Raw genomic sequence first — 9,744 nt, forward strand, 5'->3', positions numbered from 1 at the left:
GGAGCATGTGTCCTTATTACATGTTGGAGCATCTTCTGGGTATATGCCCAGGAATGGTATAGCTGGGTCTTCACATAGTACTATGTTTAATTTTCTGTGAATCCGCCAGACTGATTTCCTGATTGGTTAGTTGTACCAGCTTGCAATCCCACCAGCAATGGAGGAGTGTTCCTCTTTCTTCACATCCTCACCAGCATCTGCTGTCAGCTGAGTTTTTGAACTTAGCCATTCTGACTGGTGAGAGGTGGAATCTCAGGGTTGTTTTGATTTGTATTTTCCTGATAACTAATGATGTTGAACATTTCTTTAGGTGCTTCTTGGCCATTTGAGTTTCCACAGTTGAGAATTCTCTGTTTAGCTCTGTTCCCCATTTTAAATAGGGTTATTTGATTCTCTAGAGTCTAACTTCTTGAGTTCTTTGTATATAGTGGCTATTAGCCCTCTATCAATTGTAGGATTGGTAATCGATTGTAAGATTCCCAATCTGTTGGTTGCTGTTTTGTCCTATTGACAATGTCCTTTGCCTTAAAGAAGCTTTGCAATTTTATGAGGTCTCATTTGTCAATTCTTGATTTTAGAGCATAAGCCATTTGTGTTCTATTCAGGAACTTTTCCCCTGTGCCCATGTGCCAAGGCTTTCCCCCACCTTCTCTTCTATTACTTTCAGAGTATCTGGTTTTATGTGGAGATCCTTGATCCACTTTGACTTGAGCTTTGTACAGGGAGATAAGAATGAATCAATTTGCATTCTTCTACATGTTGACCTCCAGTTGAACCAGCACCATTGGTAGAAAATGCTGTCTTTTTTCCACTGAATGGTTTTAGCTTCTTTGTCAAAGATCAGGTGACCATAGGTGTGTGAGTTTATTTCTGGGTTTTCAATTCTATTCCACTGATTCTCCTGCCTGTCACTGTACCAGCACCATGCAGTTTTTAATCACTATTGCTCTGTAGTATAGGTTGAGGTCAGGAATGGTGATTCCCCCGGAAGTTCTTTTATTGTTGAGTGTAGTTTCTGCTATTCTGGGTTTTTTGTTTTTCCAAATGAATTTGAGGATTTCTCTTTCTAACTCTATGAAGAATTGAGTTGGAATTTTGATGGGGATTGCATTGAATCTAGATTGCTTCCAGCAAAATGGCCATTTTTACTATATTATTAATCTTGCCAGTCCATGAACATGGGAGATCTTTCCATCTTCTGAGTTCTTGCTCAATTTCTCACTTCAGAGACTTGAAGATCTTGTTGTACAGATCTTTCACTTGTTTGGTTAGAGTCACACCAAGATATTTTATATTGTTTGTAATTATTGTGAAGGGTGTCATTTCCCTAATTTCTTTTTCAGCCAGTATATTCTTTGAGTAGAGGAAGGCTACTAATTTGTTTGAGTTAATTTTATATCCAGCCACTTTGGTGAACTTGTTTATCAGCTGTAGGAGTTCTCTGGAATTTTTGGGATCAATTAAGTATACTATTATGTCATCTGCAAATAGTGATATTTTTACTTCTTTCTTTCCAATTTGTATCCCTTTGACCTCCTTTTGTTGTCTAATTGCTCTTGCTAGAACTTTGAGTATATTGAATGGATAAGGAGAGAGTGAGCAGCCTTGTCTAGTCCCTGATCTTAGTGGGATTGCCTCAAGTTTCTCTCCATTTAATTTGATGCTGGCTACTGGTTTGCTGTATATTGCTTTTACTATGTTTACGTATGGGCCTTGAACTTCTGATCTTTCCAACACTTTTAACATGAAGGGATGTTGAATTTTGTTAAATGTGTTTTCAGCATCTAATGAAATGATCATGTGGTATTTTTGAGCTTGTTTATGTAGTGGATTATGTTGATGGATTTCCATATATTGAACCATCCCTGCATCCCTAGGATGAAGCCTACCTGATCGTGGTGAATGATTGTTTTGATGTGTTCTTGGATTTGGTTTGTGGGAATTTTATTGAATATTTTTGCATCAATGTTCGTAAGCAAAATTGGTTTGAAGTTCTCTTTCTTTGTTGGGTCTTTGTGTGGTTTAGGTATAAGCATAATTGTGGCTTCATAGAACGAATTGGGTAGTGTTTCTTCTGTTTCTATTTTGAATTCTATTGTAGAATAGTTGGGAAAATTGGTATTAGGTCTTCTTTGAAGGTTTGATAGAATTCTGCACTAAAACCATCTGGACCTGGGCTTTTTTGGTTGGGAGAGTTTTAATGACTGCTTGTATTTCTTTAGGGGTTATGGGACTGTTTAGATGGTTTATCTGATCCTGATTTAATTTTAGTATTTGTTATCTGTCTAGAAAATTGTCCATTTTTCCAGACTTTCCAGTTTTATTGAATATAGGGCTTTATAGTAGCATCTGATAATATTTTTGAATTTCCTCAGTTTCTGTTGTTATATCTCCCCTTTCATTTCTGATTTGTTAATTTGTATACTGTCTCTGTGCCCTCTGGTTAGTCTGGCTAAGGGGTTATCTATCTTGTTGTTTTTCTCAAAGAACCAGCTCCTGGTCTTGTTGATTCTTTGTATAGTTCTTTTTGTTTCTACTTGGTTGATTTCTGCCCTGAGTTTGATTATTTCCTTCTGTTTACTCCTCTTGGGTGTATTTGCTTCTTCTTTTTTTTTTCTTGAGCTTTCAGGTGTGCTGTCAAGCTGCTAGTGTATGCTCTCTTTAGTTCCTTTTTGGAGGCACTAGAGCTATGAGTTTTCCTCTTAGCGATGCTCACATTGTGTCCTATAAATTTTGGTAAGATGTGCCTTTGTAAAACCCAAATGAAAAGGACCTCACCGATCCGTGGAGAAATGCAGACGCACCCCAAATCACTCACAAGAAACACAACTTGATGCAATCGCAAGAGGTTTACTGGCTAGCCAGGGTTGTCTTTCCTTCAAGGCTGCGCAGGGGCAGCGGAATTCAGCAGCCCGAACAAAAGAACTTTACAGCTTTTAAGGGTGAATCTACAAACCAGGTGGGAGTGGAGTTAGGGAAGAGGGAAGGCTGAGAATGGAGTTAGGGAAGGGGGAAGGAGGGGGAACAGGTCACTAGGTCATCAATACATTTGATCTCAAATTCTTAAGATGGATGGTGTGTCACTTTATAATTGGCTATTTCGAACTAGTTTCACACTATATATCATGAGCTCCAGTTCAAGGGGGTCAGGCTTATCTCAAACTTTTAGCATCCTGGCACCAACTGTCTCAGGGCTGTTAGTTCAAAGGGTGGCCAGGCTAATCTCGGGCCCATAGCATCCTGACACCATGAATCTTAAGGTTTGTTTAGTTAGGGCCATCTGTTCAAATGGTCAGCTAATTTCCTGGGACTGAGGCAACACAATGTTTGACTTACAGGTTTTTATGTCTTTGCTTTTAAGAGTAGGGTTCAGGGGATCAACTTATAAATTTTCTATCTTTCACCTTCAATTTCATTAAATTCTAAAAAATCTTTTTTTTTTTTTTTGTTTTTTTTTGTTTTTTTTTTGTTTTTCGAGACAGGGTTTCTCTGTGTAGCCCTGGCTGTCCTGGAACTCATTCTGTAGACCAGGCTGGCCTCAGACTCAGACATCTGCCTGCCTCTGCCTCCCAAGTGCTGGGATTGAAGGCATGTGCCACCACCGCCCGGCTCTAAAAAGTCTTTAATTTCCTTATTTCTTCTTTGACCAAGTTATCATTGAGTAGACCATTGTTTGGCTTTCATGTGTATGTGGGCTTTCTGTTGTTTTTGTTGTATTGAAGACCAGCCTTAGTCTGTGGTGATCTGATAGGATGCATGGGATTATTTCAATCTTCTTGTATCTGTTGAGGCCTGTTTTGTGACTAATTATATGGTCAATTTTGGAGAAGGCAGCATGAGGTGCTGTGCCCTTCCCCCAGGCCTGAGCAAGCCTGCAAAGTGGTAAAAACAATAGACCAAGCAACAGTAGGACCTAGGAGAGGCATTGCATCACCAGCCTTGGCGCCTTGGAGCCTGCTACCTGACCTAAGAAGAATGGACTGCCTGCTGAGCTAGCCTTGACACCTTCCTGACTGCTATCTCCTTGCCCAGCCCCTGGGCTGAACCGAGAAGAAGAGACTCTGGGGGGTGGGGCTTCCCCTTTATATGTGAAAGCAAATTATTAAACTTCGAGCCTTGATCAGAGAACTTTGTCTTGGCTTCATCTCTTCCCACCCGTTTCCCTATTCTCAGCCTCTCTTACAGGTGAACCCGGTTCAGTTGTTGCTGCTGGCGGCAACAAGGTGCTGAGAAGAAGGTATATTCTTTTGTTTTAGGATGAAATGTTCTATAGATACCTGTTAAATTCATTTGGTCCATCCCTTCTGTTAGTTGCACTGGGTCTCCATTTAATTTCTGTTTCTATGATGTGTCCATTGTTGATAGAGGGGTGTTTAAGTCTCCCACTATTATTGTGTGAGGTGCAATGTGTGCTTTGAGCTTTATTAAAATTTCTTTATGAATGTGGTGCCCTTGAATTTGAAGCATAGATGTTCAGAATTGAGAGTTCTTCTGGATAGATGTTTCCTTTGGTGTGTATGAATGTCCTTTATTATCTTTTTTGATAACTTTTGGTTAAAAGTCCATTTTATTCTATCTTAGAATGGGTACTCCAGCTTGTTTCTTGGCTTTTTTTTTTTTTTCCAGCTTGGCAAGTTATTTTCCAGTCCTTTAGTCTGAAGTAGTGTCTGCCTTTGTCACTGAGGTGCATTTCCTGTGCACATTAAAACGCTTGGTCCTGTTAATGTATCCAGTCTCTTAGTCTATGTCTTTTTGTTGGGGAATTGAGTCCGTTGATGTTAATAGATGTTAAAGAATAGTGATGGTTGCTTTTTGTTATTTTTCTTGTTAGAGGTGTAATTATATTGTGTGGATATCTTCTTTTGGGTTTGTTGAAAGAAGATTACTTTCTTGCTTTTTCTAGAGTGTAGTTTCCCTCTTTGTGTTGGAGTTTTTTATTTGTTATCCTTTGTAGGGCTGGATTTGTGGAAAGATATTGTGTAAATTTGGTTTTGTTAAGGATTATCTTGATTTCTTCATCTGTAGTGATTGAGAGTTTTGCTGGGTATAGTAGTCTGGGCTGGCATTTGTGTTCTGTTAGGGTCTTTATGATATCAGTGCAGGATCTTGTGGCTTTTATAGTCTCTGGTGAGAAGTCTGATTAATTTCTTATAGGTCTGCCTTTATATGTTACTTGACCTCTTTCTTTTTCTTACTGCTTTTAATATTCTTTCTTTGTTTTGTGCATTTGGCGTTTTGATTATTATGTGACAGAAGTTATTTCTTTTCTGGTCCAGTCTATGTGGAGTTCTATAGGCTTCTTTTATGTTCATGGGCATCTCTCTCTCTCTCTTTTTTTCCCTTAGGTTAGGGAAGTTTTCTTCTATCATTTTGTTGAATATATTTACTTGCCCTTTAAGTTGAGAATCTTTGCTATCTTCTATACCTATCATCCTTAGGTTTGGTCTTCTCATTGTGTCCTGTATTTCCTGGATGTTTTGGGTTAGAAACCTTTTGCATTTTGCATTTTCTTTGATCCCTGCTGTCCCTTCTTCCCTGATTCACTGCTGCCCCCTGCTGGTCCCTTAATCCCAAGTCATGGGCTCTGTTCTAGCTGCATGGTTTGGACTCAGCTGAATTTCCATAGGGAACCTGCATTGAGAAGAGACAAATAAATGCATCTGTTTGAGTTTGAGCCTACCCTGGTCTGTATATCCAGTTTCAGGGCAGCAAGCACTACATAGTATAAATTTGTCTCTAAAAAACCAAACCAAACTAAACCAACAAAACCCCCAAATCCCAAAAATAGAAAACAAAACAAAACAACCCCCCCAAACCAAACCAAAACAACAAAACCCCCACATATTAAAGTACCAAGAAGCCAAGCAAAAAAAACCCCAAGGTTCATAGAGAAGTTGGATGGTATCCCTATTTATAATGCCTGAGGTTGTCCCTCAGACTTCATAATCTGAGCACATATTTACTCATATATGCATGCACGCATGTGTGCGTAATTGTCGACATGCATGTGTGCACGAACACATACACACATTCACACACAGAGATAGATAGATAGGTAGATAGATAGATAGATAGAAACCATACAAGGCATCTTTAACAGCTGATCAGCTGCCATGACTTTACCCAGTCTTCATGCTCACTAAAAATGGCCCCCCTCAGACCAGGCTCATGACTCTACCAACTCCAGTTCCTGACAATGTTACAGCATTCAGATTCTCTGATTTTATGTCCAAATTGGTTGTCCTATGACAGCTGTGTGTGAGAGAACAGGCTCAAGGCTTTCTATTTCTCTCTGAACCCTCCCATTCTACAAACATCCCTCAGAGAAGACATACTGCAGGCTCTGTGGGTCCCGACCCAGCAGATAACCTCTTTCTCCATTTCTGTCACACTACCTACCTACACACTCCTTGATTTCTCTTCCCTAATGACAATATACAGACCCCAAATGGAACCCTAGAATACCCCACCCAGATTGGGGCCAGGGATGAGTGCAGGAGATGCTGGAGGGGGTGGCAGAAGGATGCTGGCTGGTGGTACAGACAGGATGCTCAGGCTGCAGCTGCAGCTGCAGCTTTACAACAGCACAGTTGCCCTGCTGCCATCTGACCTGGTGTTTCTCCATAGGATGACATCATCATCTTCATCTCCCTCATCTGCATCCTACACCTGCTGAACACCTGCTGCATCCCTACCTAGAAGAGCCTCCAAGGAGAGACTGTATACTGTGTCCCAAAGGCCTAGTGAGTGAGATTGGGGGACCAGTTTAATCTCCTCTGGTATGAGATCTGTCAACTTCTACTGATAGCCAAGGACAGAAATGTTTATATATGTTATATCAAGTTTGTGGTTACAGAAAGAAACTCCCCTCCCTCCTCAGTTTTAGGTATGTAGCTTAAAACAAACCAAACCCAACCCTAAAGACCAAACACTATTAATAAGTCAGGCATGATGGTCAGTACTTCATCCCATTTTGTAACATGCAGCAACAGGGGTACAGTGGACTTAAAGGCCTGCCTTGGTCTACAGAGCAAGTTCCAGGATGTCAGACTTACATAGTGGAGAGACCCCTTTGTCAAAAACAGAAACACACAACAAACCGTGAACAACCAGACAACAGAAAATTAAAGTATTGATAGTCACAAGGTTTTTTTTTTTTTTTTTTTAAATGTAAATCTGCAGAGGAAACTGGTATCATCTTCAAGTTCCCAATCCCCAACAGAAAGGGAACCATCCTTTGTCCATGACCTCTCTGTACTGTTTGGAGTTTTGCTTAGATTTGCTTTTGGTTTCATGACAAAGTCTCATGTAACCCAGGCTGTCCTCAAGCTCAAGAGGTCCTAAGAATAGCCTGTAGTTAAGGGGTTCTCAAGCTTCCTGATGGTGCAGCATTTCCTCGTGTTGGGGTGACTCCAACTATAAAATTATTTCATTGCTATCTCATGACTGTGATTTTGTGACTGTTATGATCTTTGTATTAACCCCTGATATGCAGGATATCTGATATGCCATTCCTGTGAAAACATTCCAGCCTCAAAGAGGTGTTGACCCACAGGTTGAGAACCAGTGCTCCAACTGATAATCCTCCCATCACTACTTGTCAACAGTGGGATGACAGGAGTGTTATGATGTCTGATTTCCTCTGGCACTTTGTCTTACTGACCAGCTCAGTCCAGGGAACACACATCCCAAACACTGGTAGCCAGGGCAGAAGCCAATATTTGCTCCATGCTTGGATCATAAAGTTCCCTTTCGGCAGATCAGAGATACACTCTGCCTAAATGTATACAACTGGACCTTAAGCATCTATGTGATATTGAGAATGTTGAGTCCATAAGTCTTTGCTGTGGGCCTGTCTCTGGTTTATCCCTCTTGAACAATGGAAAGGGACCTGAGAAGTCACATTACCATTTGAGCAACTGAATTAAGACCTCTTCTCTGCGTGCAGATGCCTGAGTCCTGGAACTGACAAATGGCCTTTTTTAGATGACTGGACAGACCACCATCATGGCATCCTGCTGTGTGAATACTTCGGAGATGCTCAGAGGAAACACCAGCCCAGCTCCCATGCTCACTGTGCCCATAAGAGCTGCTGAGTTCAGCCTCAGGAGGCTTGGATGCATCACAAGCACAGCAGACACCTCATGGCTGCTCTGGGACACTTCACTTTACCACATGATGCCTTGGTGACTTCTCCATGATCCCAGTGATCTCCAACCAGTCTCAAGGGTTTGGGGATGTTTTCCCAACGATTTAGGAAAAGCCCATGAGTGATACTCATTTGAGGCCTGTGATTGGTTGACTGGAGCTTCATCTGTGGCTCACTGCAGCTGTGGCTCACTCTGATTGGTAGCTCTCTATCAGGCATGGGCATGCACATCTTTAGGCTACAAGAGCAGCATGGTTCCCTTCTTACTGGGTCAGTCTGGATGGGTTCCTGTGTCCCCATAGGGTTTTTCTTAGAAGCTTACTGTTAGCATTCTGTCTAAACTCCACCCCACCTTTACCTGGCAACAGCCAGGTAGGCCTGGCCCACTATTAAAGGGGCATCTTGCCCCCTCCTTTCTCTCTTGATCTCCTGCTCTCTTGCCTTCTTGCTCCCCCTTTGTCCCCTTGCCTTTTCCCCCTTCCCTTCCCCTTCTCTCCACATGCTCATGGCAGGCCTCTACTCTCTCTCTCTCTCTCTCTCTCTCTCTCTCTCTCTCTCTCTCTGCCTCTACTACCCTCTTAACTCTCCTCCCCACCATGTCCTGAATGAACTCTTTTCTATACTATGGTGTCTTGTGGCTGGTCCTTCAGGGGGCAGAGATACCTCAGCATGGGCCCGCTGACACATCCCCTTCCCCCATATCTCACCACACTCATCCATAGAACAGATTCTATCTCTTTATCTTTTTATAAACACATCACTTACCAACTGATTATCAAATGTTAAGATAGAGTAGACTTGGGACATAAGACCTGTCATAGGAGAGAACCCAGAGTCCAGAATATCAACATGGCAGGACATGAGAAAGTAAGTGTATACAGTTGAGCTTGTGAGGAAAGGAAGGACAACATGGTACCCAGTCAAGTCATGGTCTATCATTGGATGTGAAGCATGGAGGGGGTCGGGCTCTGGATCTGATTCTCAGCCTGTGGTTCTCAATGTAGACCATGGTCCTTACCCATCTCCTAGTGACTTATATTCTGGACAGTGTGCAACTTTCTTAGAGGTCTCACATGGAAGAAAAAGAGTCAAGAGAAACTCTGAGATAGATTGCTGGAAATCACATATTTATATGCTGGCCTGGTTATTCTTCTGCCCTTGAGGTATGCAAGCATGATGAACACAGGGCTGGATAGAAAGGGACAGAGCTTATTCCGGTTGGTGGGTTCACAGTATCTCTTCTAGATTGAGTCTTGTGGAGAAACAGGCTTCTCTGAGAGGTTTTCATTGAAACAGCTCTCTTTCATTGGGGGTAACAAGGGCAATATGAACCTATCTTTGTGATTATTGGTTATAGAGGTGAGTGTACATTATTGGCTGTTGCTGAGGTTCTGGGAAACCTACATTTGCATGAAGAGGAATTCCAGGTGTTTTCTGGACATGTTCTTATGGGGGGAGAGGAAGTTAGACCTGTAATTCCGCCATCATGTTATGTGACTACCACAATGGAGGTGGGGGTCATATAGGTACTTGCATGTGAGCATGCAGACCCAGAGCAAGGAGGGAACTGTCTTAACTCAGCTGGTCTCAGGATA

The 9,744-nt window shown here is 41.8% G+C and overlaps 1 long non-coding RNA gene across 1 annotated transcript in view; it reads left to right on the top strand.

Annotated features, from left to right (window-relative positions):
- The first annotated feature begins 6,626 nt into the window (after window positions 1-6,626).
- The window catches only part of LOC143437971 (uncharacterized), a 16,618-nt gene continuing 13,500 nt past the window's right edge, over window positions 6,627-9,744 (top strand). Inside the window, exons 1-2 of the long non-coding RNA XR_013107105.1 lie at window positions 6,627-6,743; window positions 7,987-9,744. The exon at window positions 7,987-9,744 is cut by the window's right edge and continues 1,192 nt beyond it. This is a non-coding gene — a long non-coding RNA (uncharacterized LOC143437971). The remainder of the gene's footprint in view (window positions 6,744-7,986) is intronic.

The sequence above is a fragment of the Arvicanthis niloticus genome, chromosome 24, assembly GCF_011762505.2.
Source record: "Arvicanthis niloticus isolate mArvNil1 chromosome 24, mArvNil1.pat.X, whole genome shotgun sequence".
Taxonomy (NCBI): domain Eukaryota; kingdom Metazoa; phylum Chordata; class Mammalia; order Rodentia; family Muridae; genus Arvicanthis; species Arvicanthis niloticus.